We start from the raw sequence: 23240 nt of genomic DNA on the forward strand, positions 1-23240 counted from the left end.
TGAGCAGATGAGCAGAGTCCCGCCCTGCCCCTGGGCCTTGGAGAAAGTGGGTTTGTCCCCTCCTTGATATTTTCCCCCTCTGGTGAAATGCAAGGGAGTGATGGATTTGAAAGAGTGGATGAAGGCATTTGCAAAAGGCAGCTACCTAATTGGGGTGGGTTAATTTTGAGGCTTTTGAGATACTGAGACAGGTGGTATTTAAATACTGCTTCCTGCCCTCAATGATTTTATAATCGATGTAATAATTCTGTGCCCTAAAGGACCTCATTTTATACTCCAGCTCTCATGTCGCTGTGAGTGGGATCATACATACATGATAAGAAGAGAGTTGCCTGTGTAGAATGCATAGATCTCCTTTCTCACTTTCAGATTGTTTTCTTCTGTAGTTGTTGAGGTGAGGTGCTTTTCTTTTAAAGTTCATTGTTTCATTTAGAGTTTTTATTTTTCAGAATCAAAGTCAGAGGACAGGTCTTGTAAAGGACCTGGGAAGATCATACACTGGAATTCGTGCTCTAATAAGACTTGAAGAGAAAAGTGGGTGCTGTTTGAGAATCTGAGTACCTTTTGTTACTCAGTCTGGAACCTCCTTTAGTCACTTGTCCTGAGACTCTAGGTGTCTTACACCCAGTAGCTAGTTACAGGGCCACAGAAAGAGCTGCCCAGATGCTTAAGCAAACACACGGGGTCTGAGCTTTGTATTGGATCCCCTGGATCCCCTCTCACCATGCGCCTGAGGATGAATCACTCCTTGAAGGGTCTAATCTGTCTCAGTATTGTCCTGTTGGGAAAGGGTCACATTATTTAAGTGTAACTCCTGAGAGCCTGGCAGGTCTTTTCAAACAAATGTTGATGGATGCTCTGCAGTCCCTCCCACCCCAACAGATTTCTCTATGTTTCTTTTTACTTAGACACTTAACCTATGTTTAGTGTGCCTTTTTTATTACCAGAAAGAAAGTTGAAAGAGTTTAATCCTCATTGTTTATGTAGATTGTTCTTCCCCAGTTTGCTTTGTGGCATCTAGTCAGAGTTGCCTTTTTCTGTCCATCTCTTAGTGGTGTCCTTAGTACCGACCGTGTGGGGATGTTAAGAAAATATCTGTTGTGGATTGAGTATCTTTAGTGTTACTATCATTTTTTAAAAATCTAGTTTTATGAACACAAGTTGGCAAGCCTTGAAGTATTTTTTGGTTAATTACATAGTTACAAATTTATGGCAGTGGATAACTACCCCCCCATAACTGGATTGTACTTTAGAAGCTCATTTTAAATCAACTCAACAGCCAAAAAATTGAGTTGCTTACAGCATTGTATAGGCAGTTAATTGAGTCTAGATCATTTTAATCACTTGACATCAGCAATAAAGTCTAATTTCAGATACAGTAAATTAGGAAAGATGAATGTCATAAAAATTGTATGTATGGTGCTTCCTTTTTGTTTAATGAAAAAACACTGAGTTTTGGTTACCAGTTTTGGTTTATGTTGCCTGTCTGATTCTTAAAATACATTGCTTCTGTTGAGTTATCATTTTGGACAGAGAGTGAGTCTTAAAACTATAGGTTTTTGTTATTGTGGGTAGTTTTAAAAGTTATTCTCACTTTTCTTCTTTAGTATTCCTGTCCTCTTACTTCGTTTGTATGTTCAATGCTGTTTTCTTTTTTTCCCCTAAATTGTTTTTAGTTGTAAATGGACACAATACCTTTATTTTGTTTATTTAGTTTTTTTTTTTTTTTTAATGTGCTGGGGATCGATCCCAGTGACTCACACCTGTTAGGCAAGCGCTCTACCACTGAACCACAACCCCAGCCCTATGCCATTTTCTTACGTCAACAATTCATATGATGTACATAAAGATTTGTTTTATTTTATAACTAGATTAAGAAGAAAGATGACTATGGGCGATTCAATTAATAAAATAATGTAGACTTTGGGTATCAATTATATTAAACTTTAGTTTAATTCTTAGTAATTGAATATTTACCCCAAATATGAATGATCTATACATATGGTATCAGGAAAAATTATCCTATTAATTTAACCCTTTAATGGATTTAAAATATTAGTCAATATTTTCAGTGAGTCAATTTTGTGTTGAGTCCTGTAATTATGCACATAAATGTTTAAGAGAAAAACCCCAAATCAAGCTGATATCTTTTCTGAGAACAAGCTGATATCTTTTCTGAAAATAACCTTTTTACTTATTATTTACAAATTAATTCTTGAATGAGTTTTGCTTAAATACAATCTATATTGTACTAGAAGAAGTAAACCAGGTTTCTAGTTTTTTCAGACAAACTGGTCATTTTACCTTAAAATAACTTCAGTCATATATTCACTTATTGAGCTTTTGTTATACTTCTTATACACTTATATTACTATTACTACTACTCCTGCTGCTGCTGTTCCTACCACATGCTTTGTTGAGAGTATGGGGTGAATAAAAGAGAAATTTAAGAGCTGCCCCCCCCTCCTCCCAGCATCCTAGGGAAGGACTGGCTTTCCCTTCAATTCTTTTTGTGATATAGGCCATTGTCTTTCATGATTCTTAAACTTATAAATTCCCCTTCCATGATCTTTTATTTTCACCTTGCTCTTACCAAGTCAGAATGAAGGTTCCATATTTCCTTCAGCCTTCAATTTATCTATACTAACTTAACAGCTTTGCATATGCTAAATAGCTGATAATGGTGGAATTAAGTGGAGCTTTTTTAAAAAAATAGCTTTGAGGATAGAATTGTATGCCAAATTATAATTAGTGGTTTACCAATTGGTCTTCTCTCCTGTGGACATGAACTGATGATGTTCAGTTTTTATCCATTGCATCCATTCTGGGTATTTAGTGTCTTGAGTTAGCTGTTTCTTGTATTTTGCTTACAGGAATTTAAGAAAAAGATCAGAACTATACATAGAGAATGTAAGTTATCAGCAGCAGGGCAGAATTTATAGAATTTATTAAATCTTATTCTCAATCATATACTGTGTCATCTAAGGAATAGCTGTCATCTTTTTTTTTTTTAGAAAAGAATTATGCTGTATTGTAATTAGTGCTATTATTAAGAAATCCATCAAATTTAGATTACACAGTATTACTGCATCTATAGTGATTTATCTATAAGATGAATCAAAAAATATTTCCCCCCCACCAAAGAGTTAGGTAGAAACAGTTATTTGTTTTTAGCTTGTTAGGGAGTCAGGTATCTTACCATACTTTCTGCCTAATAACATTCATATGTACCTGGTAGATGTATTTTAAAAGTATTTCCTATAGGTAGCAAATGTTGATCAAAATTGTAGTATACTTCTGAAAATATTTGTGGGGAAAAAATCTGTGCAGTTTTTATCTTAAGAATTTTCAGTATACACACCATGCGTGGAAACTTTTTTTAAAAACAATGTTTTTTATTTTGTTTTTTAATCTCGTTTAATTTTATTTCAGTAGTCAGTGCTTATAAACTGTTTTTAAGTATTGATTTTTTTCGTTAATGAAAGTGTTGAAGTTAACTCTTTATGGTTATAAGATTGTCCTAGTCTGCCAGTTCAGTGATCATCTGTGAAAACCCATAACCACTGAAATGGGTATAGGCATAAATGTAGGGATAAATTTCAACAAAGGAGAATACTTTTTCCCTTTTGTTTATGGGGTTTCTTGTTTGCTTTTAATCTCCTGGAGACAGAATTTAACGAACATGTTTTTTTTAATAACTTAAAGTCATTGTTGCTGTTAGGACTGATAGAATGGTGTAGATATGGGCTATAGAGGTGTATTGTGCTCTTTGCTTCACTGTAAACACTGCATAGCTGTTCATTAGAGAGTGATCTATGCTTTAGTATTTTTTTCTATTTTTCTTATCATTTGATTCTTCTCAAGGTAGTTATACTAGTTATATGATTTACTATTACATAGTGAAGCAATTATAAAATATTGTAAGTATGACCAAAATTAATGTGTCAAGGTCTGCTAAATAGGACCTTTGGAGTATTAATAAAAACAAATTTTGGCCCAACAGAGAATTCCTTTCTTCGTTTTCTTTTTTTTTTTTTTTTTACAGTCTTTTGTAGCTTGAATAGTTAAACCATGAAGCCAGCTTTTTGATTAGCTGGGATGGAACAGTGTTAGGTTCCTTGGTGCAAAACTTTCAAAAGGGTTAGAAAAAATCTCATGGACCAGCTACTCAACCACTATTTTATGAATGAGGAAATGGAGCATGAATGATTTACCTTATTACCAGCAGTGCAAGGTGTCTAGATTTTGAGTAATTAATGCTTCATTTATCATTTTAAGAACAAATTGAGTCACTGGGAGTAGTTTTTAAATGTTAATTCAGGTTTAAGAAACATTTATTCCAGTGGTAGAGTACTTACTTACCATGCATGATACTCAGGCTTCAATTCCAACACTGCAAAAAAAAAAATTCTAAAAAAAAAAAAAAAAAAAATATAGTCTAATTTCTGTTGAGCCTGAGTGGATTAGTGATTCTGCAAAGTAGTTTTTGTTTGGAGTGATAATTTATAGGACTGTTTTGTTTAAAAACAAAAAAGGCTAATCATTTTAACATTCAGAATAAATTGTACTTTATACATACTTTCTCTAATTACTAGTTCTTATAAATTCCATTCACCTGATTTGCAGTTGGTTTATTTTTAACATCTAAATCAAATTTTGAAATTATAACTGTTTTCTTTAGTTTTACATACCTTTTAGAACTAAAGTTATTAGTTGTCAATTTAGTTTGTGAAACACATTCATTCTAGTATTCATGTTTGGAAAGCAATGTGGTAAATACCAGGGGTCATAGTACTTAACCTTATATTCTAGTGAGGGTAGTCTGCATCAAAAAAGTATGTAATTATTTTAATTCAAATTCATAAAATACTTAAAGGCAGAAGAATGGAGCAGTAAGAGAATCAGCTAAAACTTTGAGGGGAGGGCTTCTTGTGAGGAAGCTATGTCTCGGTTGAAATTTAAGAATTAGTGGACTTTGGGAGACAGATGCAGGGGAGAGTAGGAACAAAGCTTAGAGATCATGGAGTGGCATGAATCAGTATAGAGGTTGGGTACTTACCAAAGGGCAGGAGGGAAACAGGAGACTGTTTAGTCAGTAACCCAAGTGGAGGGAAAACTAACAATGTGAGGCAGTTCAGGTGCTGGTGGAGAGATTTTGGAGAAGTGGAGTGAAGGGTGGGGGAGCCATATTGCAGTGGACTGAGTAGAGAGAGAAAGGAGAAAAAGGTGATAGTTGTTGTTAACAAATGTTTTGAAAAGTTTTATTTGGAGATGGAATAGTACTGGAGATAGATTTTGGAAGCAGTCTGGATTTTTATTCTTAGATATGTAGGATATATCTTTATACCCAATGTGGGAAAAAAAACAACTTGGGAAGCTAATGAAGATTTAGTTTCTCAAGTGGTCTTTATTATATATAAAAACAAGTAAAATTAAAAATGTTTAAATTATTCAAAAATTTTTTGTAGTTCTGATGTTTATACGAAGCCTATCTTTCCTCTAAAGGGAATTATCATTAACTTAGTGCACCAAAAATATTGTCCTATGTTGTTGTCTTTATTTTCTTTGGCAAATGTTATATTAAATATGATAATTTTTAATGATTCTAAATTGGCATGAGACATTTGATATAATGAGAGAAATATTTCCAGTATAGGAAACTTATGATATATGTATACACACACGTGTATTTTATTCATATTCATATATACATGAATGACTGAGGAACTAAACTAAAACCATGAAGTAAATGTACTTTAGTTATATTAGTAAAACAGTAGGACAGTGCAAGAAAACAAGATAATATGGTTTTATTTATTTCACAAAAGAGGATAGTGACCCCTAAACTAAGAGGTTCCAGATACTTCAGATTCAGTTCTGCTATAAATCCTGTTCTATAGGGTTACACTTTATTTACAATCTTTATATATTTTTAAAAACAAGCAAAAATCAGGTTTCATACATTTTCTGATGCTCTTTCTTAAAAGCACATTACTAAAGATTCTCAGTGTTTACTACTCCCATTTCAAAAGTTCAATGTAAAAATCTAAAGTTAATAAATAAATAGGCAGGGATTATTTGACCAAGATAATTAACCCCACATGGTTTTCTTAATAGTAATCTGTTGTTGTAAAGACTTCACATATATATTATTAACTAGCTTGTCTTATCAGACAATTGTAGCTAGTGAGTAAAAAAAAGTAAAAAAATTTTAAGAATCTTATTATTTGAATGTTACTCAAGGATAAACTTTTACTGTATGCAGTTTGTATGTACACATGATCATACCACCAATATACATTCATTCATTTCTTGAGAGATATGTTTTTGTGTAGATCTGAATTTCTTAAAATTAGACTCAAATGGTATGCCTTTACGCCATGTACAAACAGAGAAACAACATGTATCCCATTTGTTTACAATAAAAAAAAAAAAAAATTAGACTCAAATAATGGATAAACTCGTAGGGGCCAGCTGGTTCTTAATGAAAATTTTAGAAATATATTTCATTTAGATGATAAATATAAAAGAAATAGTGTTTTCTGGGCAGCCAGGTTAGATTATAACTGAGCATTACTATTGAATTTTTATCACAAAGTTTGCATTTATGTTTATGGTACTGTTGGTTATTGTTATGGCATAGATGTGAGGTGTCTTGAAAGAAGGTTGAGAGGAGAAATGATTGGACTGTGAGAGCCTTAACCTAATCTGTGAATTAATCCCTGATGGGATTAATTGAGTGGTAACTGGAGGCAAGTGGGGTATGGCTGGAGGAGTGGTTCATTGGGGGCATGGCTATGGGGTATATTTTTGTATCTGAAGAGTAGTCTGTGCTTCCTGATGATGCAAGCTGCTTCCCTCTGCCACACTCTTCCACCATGATGCCTCACCTTGAGCCCCCAGGGATGGAACTGACCTTCTGTGGACTAAGACCTCTGAAAACCGTGAGACCTCATATGAACTTTTTCTCTTCTATGATTGTGCTGGTCAGATCTTTTATTCACAGCAGCAAAATAACTCACTAAGACAGCTACTGAATTTTGTGTACCTAAAGCTAATGTTTTATTTTTAAGATCATTTTCATTTAATACTGGGGTCCACAGAGTTGTCTGTGGATTTTATTTTTGTTATCAAGGCTAAGCAAGTTTGAGAAATAGTGGCCTTGAAGATGGTCTGTGATTATTGTGTTGATATAAGCAAGTGAGAACATAAGGACACTTTCAAAGAGTTTTGTCACTTTATTTAAAAACATATTCACTTGTTCTGAATGTTTTAAAAAATAAAATTATCAGTTTTTCTAGCAATATTTATTTATTTATTTATTTATTTGGTGCTGAGGATTGAACCCAGTGTCTCATGTGCTAGGCAAGTACTCTACCACTGAGCTACAATCCCAGCCCTAAACTAATATTTTAAAAGAGAAATGAATTAGTTTGTATGAACTTTTAAGAATTTAGTCACATATTGGAATGATTTGGATCTTCTTATATTTTTAGATAATCTTCACTAGAAATTGCTTTTCTCATAAATCCTAAAGAATTAGTTATGAACATATTACAAAGTTTTTCAGTTTGCTGACTGTTACTAAATTTTGGGTCACTGTTCTAAAACAAACCTGTCAGTGGGCAGATGCTCATAGGCACCATGAAGGGAGCATGATTATGTGTATGAGGACTTGGGTAAGAGGAGAGTAAATAGTGGGGATTGTAGTTTAACTGGAGATGACCACACTGCCTGAAATCACTTAATTCGTTTTCTCTTTCACTAGACAGGCCAGACGACACTGATTTGCAGGCTCAAGGCTCTTGCTGAAAGAGTTAGCAGCCTAGTTAGGGGAAGCAGCACTTAGAGATGAAATGATTTCTTTCTGGTTTGAGGTGGTCCCCCCTTCTTCCCATCTGTATCCTATGCTCCTTCCCTCCTTCCCCCTCTCCTACTTCACTTATACATGTTTTAATACACTCATCACTGAAGTGTGCCTATTATGTGCCAGTCCTTGCTTTTCAGTAATTTATTGTTTTACTTCGGATTGGCCAAAAGCCAGTCAAAAAAAAAAAAAAAAAAAAAAAAAAAATTGTACAGAAAATTACCTTGTTTTTGTAATGCATATCACTGACAGGAATGATACTTGCATTTTTTTTAACTCCTGTTCTTCTGGAAGGCAGAAGCCTTGTCTGCTTTGCTGCCCATTTTATTCAAGTGCTTAGAGCAGTATCTGGCACACAGTAGGTATTAAATAAGTAATTGCTAAATAATTTGAATGAATGAATGAATGAACGAAGGTTCTTATGGTCACTTATGATGTTTTGGAGGGGAAGGGACACAAGCCAGGTCTTAAAAGGTGTGAGCCTTGAGAAGCCAGAGATGGGTACATGAGTGTGGATACTAACAGGTATACAAACTGACGGAGCCCTGTGAACAACAGTGATCACAAAGTAAGGGAAAGGGGCTTGGTGCGTGGGATGGGGGAATAGAAAAAGAGAAAGTAGGAGGATCAGTAAAGAAGCCAATCTGGATTAGCAGCCATTTCATGTTGGAGATAAGCCAGAAGCTAATGTGTTAGAATGAAATGTAGGTGGGAGGAAGGTCAGAGGGGTGTGGCATATATTACATTCAAACAATTTGATTACTAGCATGAGCTCTGAAATCACCTATTTTAGGTTCAAATCCCAGCTTATCACTAATTCACTGGGTAACTTTGTTCAAGATGCTTAACTTCTCTGTCCTTGAGTTTCCCAGTTCCAGTTAAAAAAAGCCTAAACCATGCATGGTGGCCTCCATCTTGGAAGCTACTTGGGAGCCTGCTGCAGGAGAATTGCAAATTCAAGATCAATTTCAGCAACCTAGTGAGACCCTGTCTCAAATTAAAACCTAAAAGAGGACTGGTGATGTAGCTCAGTGCTAGAGTATCCCTGGGTTCTATCCCTACTACCACCAAACAAAAAAATAAGTGTGTGTGTGCACACACACACAACCATTAAGATTATATATAATACATATGTTATATATATTGAGCCATTAATATTAACGCAAGTGAATAAAGAATAATGGGTAAAAATTGAACATATAAAATGATTTAAAGGTAGAGTTCCTTCTTATTGTATCAGGGTTTGGAATTAAAAAGTAGAAACACCAAAGTCAAAAATGTCAATAGCAATGTGATTATAGGTAAAATTTGTTTATTTTAATAGAAATCACATATAATAACTAATGAATAATCATAAATAAAAGAAAATAAGTCCCACCTTAGGTAAAACATAGTGTTTTCAAAGACTATCTGAGATCAGAATTAGGAGGATATGTTTCATTGCTTGTTTTCATTTATGTCATTTAATCTAGCCGGTGAATTTTTCATTTGGCCTTTTGACATATTAGAACCTGTAGACATCATTTTACACAGTTTTTTAATGCAAATTTGACTAAAGCAGATGAAAGATAAGGGGCCATTTCATTTTTTTTTTAAATTATTTTTGAGATTGTTAATTATTTTCTGTGAGTAAATATCTTTTCAGCATCCACTGTTTGACCACCTTGTTAGTTCTTAGGGTAAAGAAGTGTTGGTTTTTTTTTTTTTACCATACATACATACATGCATGCATTCATTCATTTTTGGTACTGGGGATTGAAACCAGGGCACTTTATCACTGAACTACATCTACAGCCCTTTTTATTTTATTTTTAAAATTTGAAATGGTCTCACTAAGTTTCTTAGGGCCTCTATAAGCTGCTCAGGCTGGCCTCAAACTTGTGATCCTCCTGCTCAGCCTTAGGAGTTGCTGGGATTACAGGCGTGTGCTACCATGCCCAGCTACACTTTATAAAAGAACTGAGAAAACAAAGCTGTTAGACTGAAGAAAATGGAAAACAATTGAAGTCAAAGTAGTTAAATTCTAATTCTGAATTATGTTTTAGATTTCCTGCTTCCTAGTCTGGTAGTCTTTCCTTTGTTTCCAGATAGTCTTTTTTAATCAGGTCATTTGGTCTTCCAGATAATTATTTGGACAAAAAAGTAACAGAAATGACTACTGATTCATATGCTCCAGCTGCACTAAAGTGATCAAATAATTCCAGTTGACACTGTTTCAAGAAGTTTAGATCAGTGTAGTGTCGCACACCAGTAATCCTAGTGATTGGGGAGGTTGGTGCAGGAGGATCGAAAGTTCAAAGCCAATGTTAACGAGGCTTTAAGAAACTTAGCAAGACCCCATCTCAAAATAAAAAAATAAAAGGGTTTGGGATGTCACTCAGTGGTTAAGTGCCCCTGGGTTCAGTCCTTGGTACAAAAAAAAAAATTAACCAGTGGAAGCACAAAAGCCTAAAGTCTCAACTTGATTTGTGAGAAGTGCCATGTAGCAATTCTTTTTCCAAAGTTTCAGGAATGGAACTGCACTCTTTTCTCTGGCAAGATCTCAGAGCAGTTGAATGAGTATTGTTTAGGTGCAAAAATATCAGAATTTCTCTGTGCCTGTTTTGAGAATTTTGGCCTTTTAATTACAGAAAAGGCACACAGTTGTTTTTAGAGAAAGAGCAAGATCTAGCAAAGTGAAACTTGATTTTAAAATGTACTTTTCACAGATGACTAAAGATTTCCTTCATGCCCTATGAATTTTGGCTGGTTCCTTATGCCTTCACTTTATTGCTTTTCATCATTTTGGGATCTGATATGGTCCTTTCCTCCTTTGTACAGGTCTTGATCTTTCATTTTTCCTTAAAGTGAATCTTTATAAACATCTCTGAAAACATTTTCATAAAAAAAATTCCATGGGATCTTTGTCAGTAGGGTTGTATCAGCTTTAAATATAAAGATTTTACAAATAAAATAATTGCTTTTAAATTTGTGTATGGCACCTGTTGTACTTCAGTTTTCTGAGTCTTTGCCTCTCTTATTTTACCATTCCCTCTCTTTTTCTTTATTTTTAAGCATCACCAAGTTCACCTCCTACCTGTAAAGACAGGTGGATCCCTTTCCTTGAGTGACCATGTTGGGCTGCTTGCTTCTGACTCACGTCTAGCAACTTATTGACTCATTATTTACTCCATCATCTAAAGCCATACCGGTGGCCCTCCACTTAGTACTTGGGTTAGGGGCAGGTGGTAGGAATTATGCTGCTTTGAAGTTCGGAGTTAGGTTCCACTGGTCAATGGCAGCACAAGTTGTGTATGGTCCCAATGGAGGGCACGGCTTTCCCTGCTCCAACTGCCAGAAACTTCATTACTGACCTTCCATGACCTTACTTCCCTAATATAGCTCAAAATACCTTCAGCTTCCAAGCATTGCCCACTTGGGGAATCAGCCAGTTTCCTAAAGGTTAAAGCCAATCCAGATAGTTTTTCCAAACCCAAGACACTTAAGGATACAATTGTAGGTTAAGTGCAGAATCATATCATTGCTTTTCAAGGTAGATGTCCCATCTCACTTTACATTCTAAAAAAGTGTTTGTTTTGATATAACATGTCTGAAAGTAAAAGTGATCTAAATTTTTTAGTGAGTCCCTTGACATTCTCTATAGTTCATAGGACAGTGAGAAAACTCATAAAATTAATCAAAGAGCAATAGATCCAAAATCATGCTTTGAAAATTCAGGAGGTGAGTGCAAGTCCATTAAAAGAAGCTTATAAAGAGTTACAATGCATAAATAGTCAATAAGCTGCTTAAAACCTGGGTAAGAAGGAAAGGAGGAGGTGTTGTAGAACCATATTAAATTTTCTTGCGGATTTTATATTGTCGTACTGAATGGAGGAACACATGTTTAAAAACTGATTAGTATTAAAAATACCCAATTTTAAATGAGAAAAATCCATTTCAAATCTTGGCTTTTTAGATTAGGGAAAATGCTCACCTTTCTGGATTTGGTGTTTTTCTTTGTAAAATAGTAATAATGAGAATTACCTCAGTGAATTTTTTCTGAAGTAAAAATTTTTGTAAAATATGTTTTCTGACCTTATGTCAGTTAACATTTTAATGTAAATAGACCATTCTTAGATGTCTCTGCAATTAGAAGGAACTTGCTAAAACATTTTTAAGTTGTGACTTTCAAGTATGAAACCTTAAAAGGGTGTTAGAGTAGAAACAAGTCTTCAGAAAATATTATCAAACGAAGAGAACATGCAAATAAAGGACATCTGATTTTCCACCATATATATTATGATTTATTTATTTTCTAAGGAACTATAAAAATAAGTGAATGTTATAGCTGTTAGTAATGCTACACACTTAAAAGGAAGACCCAAATCCCACTCTTAATAATATTCTGTTTATTGTGAAAGATATAATAGAAATGTTTCCATGAAGCAGAGTAATTTAAATGATTGAAATACCCTTAGTAAGATTTCATGGAAGTAAAGGAAAATATTTGATCGAGTGTGGTGAGGTTAATCTGTAACTTGTTAGTTGATTCCTGCTGGTAAGCCTTTTTAATCATCATGGTACAAAAATGTTATTTTCTTATTTTTTGTTACTGTATATGTAATTTAGTTTGTAGTCAGCTACTCATGTGCCTTTATATTAGAGATTAATCTCATCAAGAAGTTAATAGATTAGCATGACTAGATTAGTATGACTAATCTAGATTAGGATGACTTTCATAAATTTGGGAAAACTTGAAAGCCTCTCAGACTGAAAAATGTAGTATACTTAGTTCATTTTTCTTAATGTTTTTTTTTTTAAAGGTGTACTAAGATCATCGTCTATTTGTGAAATTGCTGATAAAAAAAATCTTAAACTGATTTTTAAAGTAATAGCAGTCTTAGTACTGAACAGAATGCTCAGTCTTAATGTCTCTTGAATCCCAATAATGCAAGGAAATCTTAGGGGAAATTTAGCACTCTTAAATTAAATGTTTGCTTGCAACCTAAAGTTTAAAATTAAAGTTTGTGTAGTTATTTATTTAGCTGTGTTTATCAGTACACACAAGTGCAGGTTTTATTGATAAAAGAGGTACATGCAATTTTTAGGAACCCCAAGATAACTTTTTCAAGTAGGTATGTTTAGATTTATCAAGATAGTAATATCATTTGGGAAGTTCCAGGAGTATTAGGTGATCATTGATTCAGATCCTCCTTATCCCATACACCTTAAGGACCAACAATATCTAAATTACTACCTCACCCTCGTGGAGTGGTCCCCCCCCCCCACACCTCCTTGAGATCAAGGTAAAAAGTTCCCTTGGTCCTGCATTTTCAAGAACCCTATTAAAACAAAAAAAAAGTAGAAGTGTGATTACTTAGATTTTAAACATTATCTGACTATATGTAATTGTAGCTTTATAATCCTGAAAAGCTAGTTATCTGATCTGAGACTGCTTGGTGTTTTTCTAAATCTTTTAACACTCTTGTGGGCAGTTCATGAAGAGTCTGCTTTTGGCCTATGACAATTCTAATAGCAGTCAATTAATCAACCAATATAAAAGTGTTTGTTGGCCTCTAATCTTGTGCTAGCCACTACTGGATAAATAACCAAAGCTGCCTAAGCTAGTTAATAAATTTTAACTGATCATGACCCTGAGGCATATCTTTTGTCTGAAAACCAATATCACTGAAAAGAACTCTGAAACATGGACCCAGGGGGGCTTCCTTTTTATTTCCCAACCAATTGTCAGTGAAGTAATCACTAGTTTTACTAAATTCTCATAATTTCTGTTGATCTAAGATTATCACTGTCTGAGGAGTTAGGCTTCTAGAGTTAAGTTCAGCGACAAAAATTTGATGAAGTCAAAAAATAATCTTTCTTCCACCATTTATCGATTGTAATGCAGTGTACTGGAGTTGTAAAGATGAACAAAACCTGGATGTGCTTTTGTGGAATGGATACAGGGTAATGGAGAAACCAGATCTGTAGTCACAAATGGGATACACCAGTGCTCTAACAGTGGCATCTGCAGTGTTTGTAAGTGCATAGGATGCAGTCTGACTCTGCTGGAGAGAAATGAACAAGATATGATTTCCCCCAATTCCTTTAAGTGGAGGGAAAAAAAGAGAGACTTTAGTGTCGTGGTGGTAAATACCTGTAATCCCAGGGAGGATAGTAAGTTTGAGGCTAACTTTAGCAACTTAGTGAGACCCCGTCTCAAATAAAAAATAAAAAGATTGGGGATAGAGTTCAGTGGTTAAGAGCCCCTGGTTTGAATCCTTGATTTAAAAAAGAAAAAAAAAAAAAAAAAAAAAAAAAAGAGGCAGCTGTAGAGGAAAATAATGTAGATTAAAAGCCCAAACACAGTTGTTCCAAGAAACCCATAGATAATTTTACATGAGTACATGATTTAAGATTTACAAAAGATGGTTTTTACTGGGCTCTGATACTTTCAGAGGCAAATGGTTTTAATTTTGTCTGGATCAGATCATCATTTATGGTTGATTCAGATGATCGTGATCATATCCTCTGCTCCCCAAGTTGGAGAGAGAAATTATTAAGTAGGCAAGACCTCAAATTATAATGCATGTTAGGTTTTTCCCTTTTAAACATTTCTTTTGGGCACCTTATAAAATTTTATAAATACACGTTTTTCTTTCTTGGGCTGAGTTTCCTTTTTTGGTCCCTTGTATAGTAGTTGATTACTTTTTCATATTCTGAGTTTAGGTCTGTGTTTAATCTCTTCATTCTGCTGTACATTCTTTTCTTCTGGGGAATAGCCTCCTTCTTGACTTTTTCTCTGAAGCCTTAATTCCCTTTAGTTTTGGATCTTTCTGTGTCTCACTACTGAGTGCTTTCTAGACCCAAGGCCTTTTGGGCAAACTATAAAAAAGGTTGGTGATGATGATGATGATGATGATGATAATGGTGGTGGTGGTGGTGAGAATAAAGGTAGTGTTATTATTTCCAGACAGCCTGTAGTCCCAGTGACTACAAGCCTTGAAGTCACACTGTTTAGCCTAAATGCTAGCTCTTTCACGTGTGAGTCATGACCTTAGGCAAACTGCCTTCCCTCTCTTGGACAAAGTCTTTCTGCATTGATAAAACAGTAATAAAAATCATAGTATCTACGATGCCATAGGATTGTTGGGAGAATTACATGAATCAAGATCAGACATAGTAAGAGCTTAAAAATGTAGTTATTAGTATTTAGGAAACTCAAATTTACACCTGGTTTGGAATGAGGGTACTGTCTTTTGATCCCTATAGGACTATTACGTTTTATAGATGAGGAAATTGAGGCTTAGAAAAGTTAAATAACTTGCTCAGGATCACAAAGGCAGAGGAAACACTCAAAAATAGGATGCAAGTCTCTGGACTGAGGGTCCAGCAGAGTTTTCTAGTGTATGTCCTTGCTCCACTGAAGCAGCTCTCAGCAACAGACACTGCAGCAGGGAGTGGCGGCAGCATTTCTGCTGTGTTCTGTGCTTCCTGGGAGGCATGTTTTAGTCAAAAGCAGGCATTCTGGAGTTATGCGTATCTGGATTTGAATCCAGACAGTCTAACTGCAGGCAATTCACTTAAATACATTTCAGGCTCAGATTGACAATCAGTAACCTAGAAATAATGTTAGAGGTGTATAGAGGATCAAGTGAAAAGTATAATAAAACCACATAATAATTCGTGGAAGAGATTCATGTGCCTAGTTTACCATATGGGAATTATAAATAGTGTAGGTAATGTATGCTAACTTTTAAAAAACTTTTTTCTCCCCTCTGATGTTCCTTGAATTTTATTTGCTTCTTCTGGAAATTGAAAGCTTTATTCTGTGCTTCTAGGAATTCATGAATTGGAAAACATGGGTTCCTTCCTATAATTCTTGACTTTTTTAGTTTTTTCATCATGTTTAAATTATTTGCTAGATATAATTGTTATTGTAAACATTGAATTTTTAAATAAAATCGTGATTTTCTTCTTAAATATATTCATTTCAGTCAAATACTGTTTTTTTAAAAAAATATTACCTTCCATTATGCATTTGTAAACTCTTCTCTAGCAATGTGAAATCTTAGTGTTATTTTTCCCTCCTTGAACTTTTACTTTTATAACACTTCTCAGCAGATTTGATCCTTGTGTATTATGTTTAAAAGTCTATTATTAGTCACCTTATCATTCCTCTATGATAAAATTTTAATTTTCTGTGGCCAAGTTGTCAGTGCTGATCTGGAATTGAGGTCCTCCTGCCTCAGCCTCTCAGGTTGCTGGGATTATAGGTGTGTACCATCATACTGGCTTCTGATTTTTTAAAAAAAGGTATCATTGAGTAATGATTAGTATGTAACTGATCAAAATAATATGCATTGTCACAAATTTTGATAAGTAATATTAGAGATAAAAACAGTTTTATGCACACAATCTGTTTCTTAATGTATGCTTTATTTTTTCAGTTAACTCATCATTATTTGATTAATATTATTTAGTATATTTTTCATTATTAATATATACACTGTGGAATTTTGTTTACATAAATTGAAGAGAATGGAAGTATTAAGTTAGCAGTGTCACTCATTTATTTGGACTCCTGGATTATATTCCAAATCCCAATGATCCATCATTTGAATTATCTTTAATGATTCATCATTTGACAGTCAGGCCCTCCCCTGGTTTTAGTCTAAGCAAAGAATTGGCAAAACTACCTGAATTGCAGAAGAGTGATTAGATTAGGGCCATTCACTATTCACTGACTGGTATTTATAATTGTCCCTTGTGTCCTGACCAGAGGATTTCCCCCCCTATTCCAAGATATATGCCCCAGAGTGAGATTTGTGATGGGTGAATTGTATGCCCTTAATTTATAAAGTGGAGGAAAAGGATGTTTGAAAATGGGAAGATGAGTAAAGCTAACATACTCTCCAGAGCATTCTAAAGTAGACCAGTTTTAGGAAAGGGTGCTTATAGAAGTTGATCCTGGAAAGTATGTAAACTCTGCATAACCTTTGAAAAGTTTTGTATTTCCAGGAGTTTACATATCTGTTTGAAGAGGATTGTGCTAGCAACCAGTAAATGATGGACTCTCATTTTTTTTTTTTTTTAATTCTTGGTGAGTCCTTTAAATTTGTATCACTGCTGACCAAGGCAAATATTTATGTTGTCTAGGGTAATGTCATAGGTCTCAATTGCTTACATACATCTGTTTATCAGTTGTCATTCCTGAGCATGAGTTTCTGTAACCCTAATTCTCTACAAATTCTCCAGATTAGGATTAGCACTTACACTTCCTCTAAATTTTTTCACTCTATTTCTTGTGCTAGTCCTACTTGGAAAAGCAAATCTTTAAAAGGTTGTTGTAAACAGCAAACAATTGTCCACAGTCTGGTTCCTCACTTTTTTCTTTTGGGTAGCAGTTTATAGGCAATCGAGAGACTGTTACATCACCAGATATATAAGAGATATTATATAATTTATATTTCTTTTATTTTACAGAAAACAAAACCAGAGAGGTTAAGCTAGTAGATCGAGGTCACAGAGGTGGTAGTAAATAAGTAGAATTTCTGTCTTTTAATTCCCACTTTTACACCTCTTGCTACATCACACCTTCTGCTGACTTTTGGTAAACTGCATTCCTCACCTCAGATCTATGTAGTGTTATTTGTCCTGGGGACTGACTTGCTTTTGGCCATTCAGCATTATTTTTTAAATAGAAAGGCATTTACTTTCTCATTGAAGACTTTCTGAAAACAAAAATATTCCTTACTCCCTGGCAAATACTTTGTGCTGCACAGTAGGACACAGCTAGGCAAGCCTGGGGCCCCTCAGCCCCAGGCAGTGGCCCTGGGGGAGGGAGGGGATATGAACAGGTCAGAGTAGAGGTGGATTGGCAGAGCGGGGGCTGGTGGGAGGTGGGAAGCTTACATCATTTCCCTGCAACTGGGCTCTGGCGGGGCTGTAAGGCCTTACTTTCCCCAGTGTGATAGTTTACCAAACTGACAAAAATTTGTAAAAGAAAGAAAAGGTATGGCAGGACGGATGCTCACCCTGTTCATAAATCTGTGCTATTAGAGAAAAGTGTCAATAAGTAACTAGAAGCGGCCAGGACTGCTAGTGCTTCGCTTTCCCCCAGCTCAGTTCCTTTCTGCTCCGCCCCATCCCTGCTCTCTGCTGCTCAGATCAGCTTCCTGCTTCTCTAAAGCTGTTCTATAAAGCTGGTCTGCTTTCATTGAAAGCGTTATATTCCTAAGACTGAGGCAGGTTTTGTGGAAGTATTGTTGGTTTGGTTTTCTTTGGGAGATGAAGGTCAAGAAAAGAATTTTTTAAAAAAGAAAGGGGCAGACTGAAAAAGCAAAATCATCATGAATTTTGTTGTCACATCGTGCCGGTGTTATAACCAGCTCTGTAGACTGCCGCACTGAAAACATTTCTATGAGAGGTATGTGCTTGAAAAATGGAAAGGTGACTATTGGCTGTGGAGCAATCTGCCCGTCCAGCAGCTGCTCAAATGACTGTAAGGTCGTAATTCTTTCTGATGTTTTGATATGGAAAAAGGCAATCATTAATTGAATCGGAGTGCAGTTAACCAGCTTAGTGGTTAAAAAAAAAAAAAAAAAAATTAAGTGTGTGCTTCGTCCCCACATCAGGGTTCCCGACATGCTCTCAGGCTGAATACTTCTGGTCAGATCCCCGGTGTTATACCAATTCCAGGCTCTTTTGGTGGTGGCTGTCTGTAAACAAGATGATGATCTTTAATACCTCTTTCATTATTTATGAGCCACATGACAAAGATTAATGAGAGAGACTTCAAGTAGCCCAGAAGAAGCTTCAGATTCATTAGGAGCTTTTTGCACTGACAGATGGTAAAAGTAAAAGGAAATGGTTGGTGTTTTACCGTAATCTAAAGTGAAAGTTTTAAAGTTTAGAGGGTGTGCTACATCTAAGTGGAAAAATCTGGAGGGGCAACTAAGTATACAAATATAACCTACTACTGTTGATGCCTGACCTATATTAAGGCCAGAAGGCTTTTGAACACACACTGTTGTATCTTTTCCAAGGATATTAGGAAACCTGTATAAATGATTTTATTCAGTAGTTGGAGAAAAGGAACAAGAGCAAGAGTACAACCAGTATTGAAGGAAGCATGGAAAGCTGTATACTGATTACTAAAAATACAGTCTATTCTGTTACAAAAAGTTTTAGAAGATATTTAAAACAGAAAAATGTGGCATTTTATTATGTACATAGGATAAACTACTACTGGTGGTAGAGACCACTCAACTACAAAATATTTTTGGTTGATCATAATTATTTTATCATGGAAGAAATGAAAACTTGAATGTTAGCAAGTGTTAACTTTATTTTATCAAGCTTTGAAATTAATTTATACATTAATTTACATATGAAGGTTCTGTACTATTCTTTTCTAAAAGTACTAGTACTTAAATCTTTGAAACCTCTTATTCAAGAATGTACTAAGTATTATAACCCAACTTAAATCTTCCCTTTAGGAGAGTATTTTTCCCTTTAAATGAAATTTAAACTTCATTTCTTCTCAAATATTTTCAAAAAGTTGCTAATCTTTCATGATCGTGCAAGTCATTGCTGAGTTTAACATTTTAAAAATACAAAAGAGTCTAGGGCTGGGGTTTAGTTCCATAGTAGAGTGCAAGCCCAAGGCCCTAGGTTCCATCCCCAAAATCACAGAAGAAAAAAAGTAGATTAAAAATCAACAGAAGTTTCCAGAGCAGAAGGGAAGTAAGCCTAAGGCAGAATTCTGATAAGGAATCCTACACCACTCACCCTGATTGTATTTACCTTTGTCATTCTCAAGTGAGCTTCACATTAGAAATCCTAGGAGAGCTTTCAATAACTACCATTGCTTAGGCCCTTCCCCTAGAAATTCAGTTTAGTTGGCTGGGGCAGGGCCAGGGCATTGATTGTTTTAAAAGTATTCACAGGTATTTCTACATAGCCAGGGTTGACCACAGTTGCATTATCTCAACATTCCCAGTGCTGATTCCATTTTGCGTACTATTTGTATCCACCAAATCTGCTTTGGCATGTGTCCTCTTAAATCTCCTCCTCATCAGGTATTTAATATCATCTTCCCTAGGACCTAGCTTTTCAGGCTAAATAGTCCTGGTTCTCTCAGTCCTCAAGACTTGTTTACTGTCAAGGTTCTACAGCATTGTGGTCATTCCCCTACCTGGAATTTCTCCTTTGTCAGCATTCTCTTAAATAAGGTGATCTTGGGATTTAACCCATCATTCTGGCTCTGTGGTAACCAGCACAAAATGCAAAGGATGCAGAGAATACAGTACAGCTGTAATCCTTTTGTTCTGGACATTGCACTTCTGTTTTTGGTGGCTAAGATTATGTTAACTTTTTTGGCAGTCTTGTCACACTTGATTCATGTGAAGCTTGAAGTCAGCTAATGATCTTAGTTCTTTTTCTCATCAACTATACTTAAATCAGGCCTCTCCTTGTGTATAGATTTTTCTTTTTTACTTTAGGTTCAGTATTTACATTTATACTTGTGAAACATAATGGGGAAAACCAATGAATCAGTTATTTCATACAGGGAAAATGATATATCCAAACTGGATGTCAGAGTTTATTACATGCACATAGTTGCAATATTTAGAGTATTATATGGATTCATTTGGATCCATAGTTAAATTTAATCTTGTGAATTTATTCATCTTCCCAGTATTTCTTCTGTTTCATTACTCAAAACTTGCTATTCAGAGTTAAGAATTCATTTGACTTATAGCCTGTCCTAGTGTCTATGTTTAGTTCTTGGTCAAATGCCTTTCCAGAGTCAAAATGCATCATATGCATGGTGTTCTTCTGGGCAATTTTAAAATGAAATGTGTTGCATTTGCATAACATTCTTGATGATGACAGAAATAGAAGGAAATGTTTTGCTGACAAGCCAGTGACTTGTCTAAGATCACATAGCTCACTAATACAAGGGCTAGAATCCAAATACAGCTCTGCTGGTGCCCAGCACTAGTGCCCATACAGTTGTGATTTAGGATAAGATTTCAGAGAAAACTGAAAGGAAAGAAAAAAACCTCCATGGGATTTTTTACTTTCTTCATTTGGATATTTAATATTTAACCCCACAGCATTTTAGCATATAGCCCAGCCATGAATTTGTTATTCATTTAATGTTCTGCCCAAAGCAATAAAAAGAGGAGTAGAATAACTAATTAACATTCCTCAATTAGCTGCAGAGTATAATTTTCTTAGGAATTTGGTATCTTAGCTTCTCTTGGAGAGTTAAATATTCCCCCATACTTTTCCTTCTCTCATTTGCTCTCTGACTGCTTTCATGTGCACATGTGCGCACACACTCTGTGAATGATAGAGTAACATCACTTTGCTCTTAGTGAATCACGGTATGGAGAGCTTTTGTGTGTGGAGAGGCCACTATGTTTAGTCTCCTAATTTTGCAGATGTTAAAACTGAGGCACAGGCAGGGAAGACTTGGCTATAGCCATGGAGTTTAGTAGAGTACTTGGTACACAAAACTTCCTTAGTACATAAGGCATATTTAGTAAATACTCAGATACTACCAGCTTTCTTCCAAATTCTTCTTCTTCACATAGGAATTGGATTTTACTTTTCCTAAGCTTTACCCTTGGGCACTCATTGCTATAACAATGCTGAAAATGGAACAGATTTTTCAAGAATACCTATTACTTTAGAAAAGCTCCAGTGATAGAGTAAGAGTTCAGATAACCAGGTTTATTTTTCCTGCTCTTGACTTATAGGAAAATAAGCTCCTTTTCTCCCTTTTAAAAATTGATTTTAAGCTGTGTAGTAAAGGAGAAAAAAAAAGTTCCAAAGAATAAATAGCCCAGGGCCAGTCTGTATACATCTAACCCAAACAATCCAAATGTCTACATTTTCATAAGGTTCCAGTAAAAATGAATGCTCACAAGGCCTACTCTTAATATCTGATAAGACCCATAGTCAACAGTGAGAGATTTAATTATGTTCACTGTACTGTACTTACTAGAGCACGAAAGCATACCTTAATACATTTTAGAAAGGTTTTCAGTAGCACTTGTTGAAACAAAAAGGTTTTGTAAGTAGATTTAGTCAGTCAGACTAGGCTACTCCTCCAGCCCTGTTGATTGCATGTGGTCTCTCTCACAGTTTGGAAACCCTTGGTCTTGTTAATCCAAAGATGGTGCAATTTCAGCGGTGACACCTCGTGAAGCTGAAGCATCCTTTAGAGCATCCTTTGCCTCCTGTGCCCCGATAAAATATTTCCATGTCTACCTTCTATTTTGTAGCACATTTCACATTACGCCATTGTTTTATTTTTGTGGCTTTTTCCTCTAAATACTGAAATCCATTCCTAGGATCCCTTCATTATTTAATGTTTATGATGATGCTTTTAAATATATTTTTTAAAACAGGAAATAAAGATTGAATGTATTTAGAACCATGAACCACATATATGTGAACCATATAACTATACAGTTGAAAATTAATATGACAAAGACAAATATGATTGATAGTTGGAATTAATTAGTTCTTAGTACTAATAAAACCTAATGAGACTAGGAAGCACAGATTCTTGTAAATACTTTTGTAGAATTTTTACGTGTAAAGACAACATGATGATGTGGCCACATCGCATAGCATCTATGTCAATGAACAGTAGAAAAAAGTACTCAGATGTGGAGGTTTAAAATACAAACTTCTCGATTTAGATGGTGCTCTAGACATGTGGTCTGAAGCTTCAGACATTTTTTATGGGACATGTTCTAATATGTGTTTTTTGTCTTTGTTACTGATTTTTATCGTTATTAAAAGACTGGATAGAGATTATTACACTTTGGAAAGAATGCTAGGTAGCTAAACTTCAGTGTCAACAATGTTATACTTTGAACTTACAAGTCCCTAAGAAAGTTAGAGTATGCATATATGAAATTTCCCTAAAGTCTAGCAAATGACAAGGAATTGTGATAAAACAATTGTACTGGTTGCTCATAATAAATAATAGTCATAGTTTGACTAAGAATGACAAAGTATCTTACTAGAATCATGATTTTTGTTCTTCATATTAAGAAAATCCCAGAGAAAAATAGATGTTAAGTACTTACCAGTTGGACCTAAGTAAAATAAAGTACCAAATCAGATATATGTGACGTATATTGAAATATATTGGCTTTTACCTTGTTTATTATCTTTGTATGAATCCTAAAATTGGTAATTTTTTTATTAAAACACTTTGAGTGTATTCAAAGTTGGATAGGCTTTTCCTTTCATTATTTAACAAGGACCTTCCTTAGATCTGAGGGCTCAGGAAAACTGTTTTAGAGGAGGTGATGGATAAACTAAGGTCTGAGGGATGGTAAATATTAGATAGTTCGGGCTGGGA

The 23240-nt window shown here is 35.0% G+C and overlaps 1 protein-coding gene across 11 annotated transcripts in view; it reads left to right on the forward strand.

Annotated features, from left to right (window-relative positions):
• The window catches only part of BBX (BBX high mobility group box domain containing), a 253393-nt gene that overhangs the window by 51193 nt on the left and 178960 nt on the right, over window positions 1-23240 (forward strand). Inside the window, exon 1 of one of the 11 annotated variants that reach the window (XM_079100830.1) lies at window positions 17765-18275. The exons of the other annotated variants lie outside the window; for them this stretch is intronic. The gene's annotated coding sequence lies outside the window, so the exon portion shown is untranslated. Of the gene's footprint in view, window positions 1-17764; window positions 18276-23240 lie in introns of those variants that run through there. 11 annotated transcript variants of the gene reach the window in all.

The sequence above is a fragment of the Sciurus vulgaris genome (assembly GCF_902686455.1).
Source record: "Sciurus vulgaris genome assembly, chromosome: 10".
NCBI classification, from domain to species: domain Eukaryota; kingdom Metazoa; phylum Chordata; class Mammalia; order Rodentia; family Sciuridae; genus Sciurus; species Sciurus vulgaris.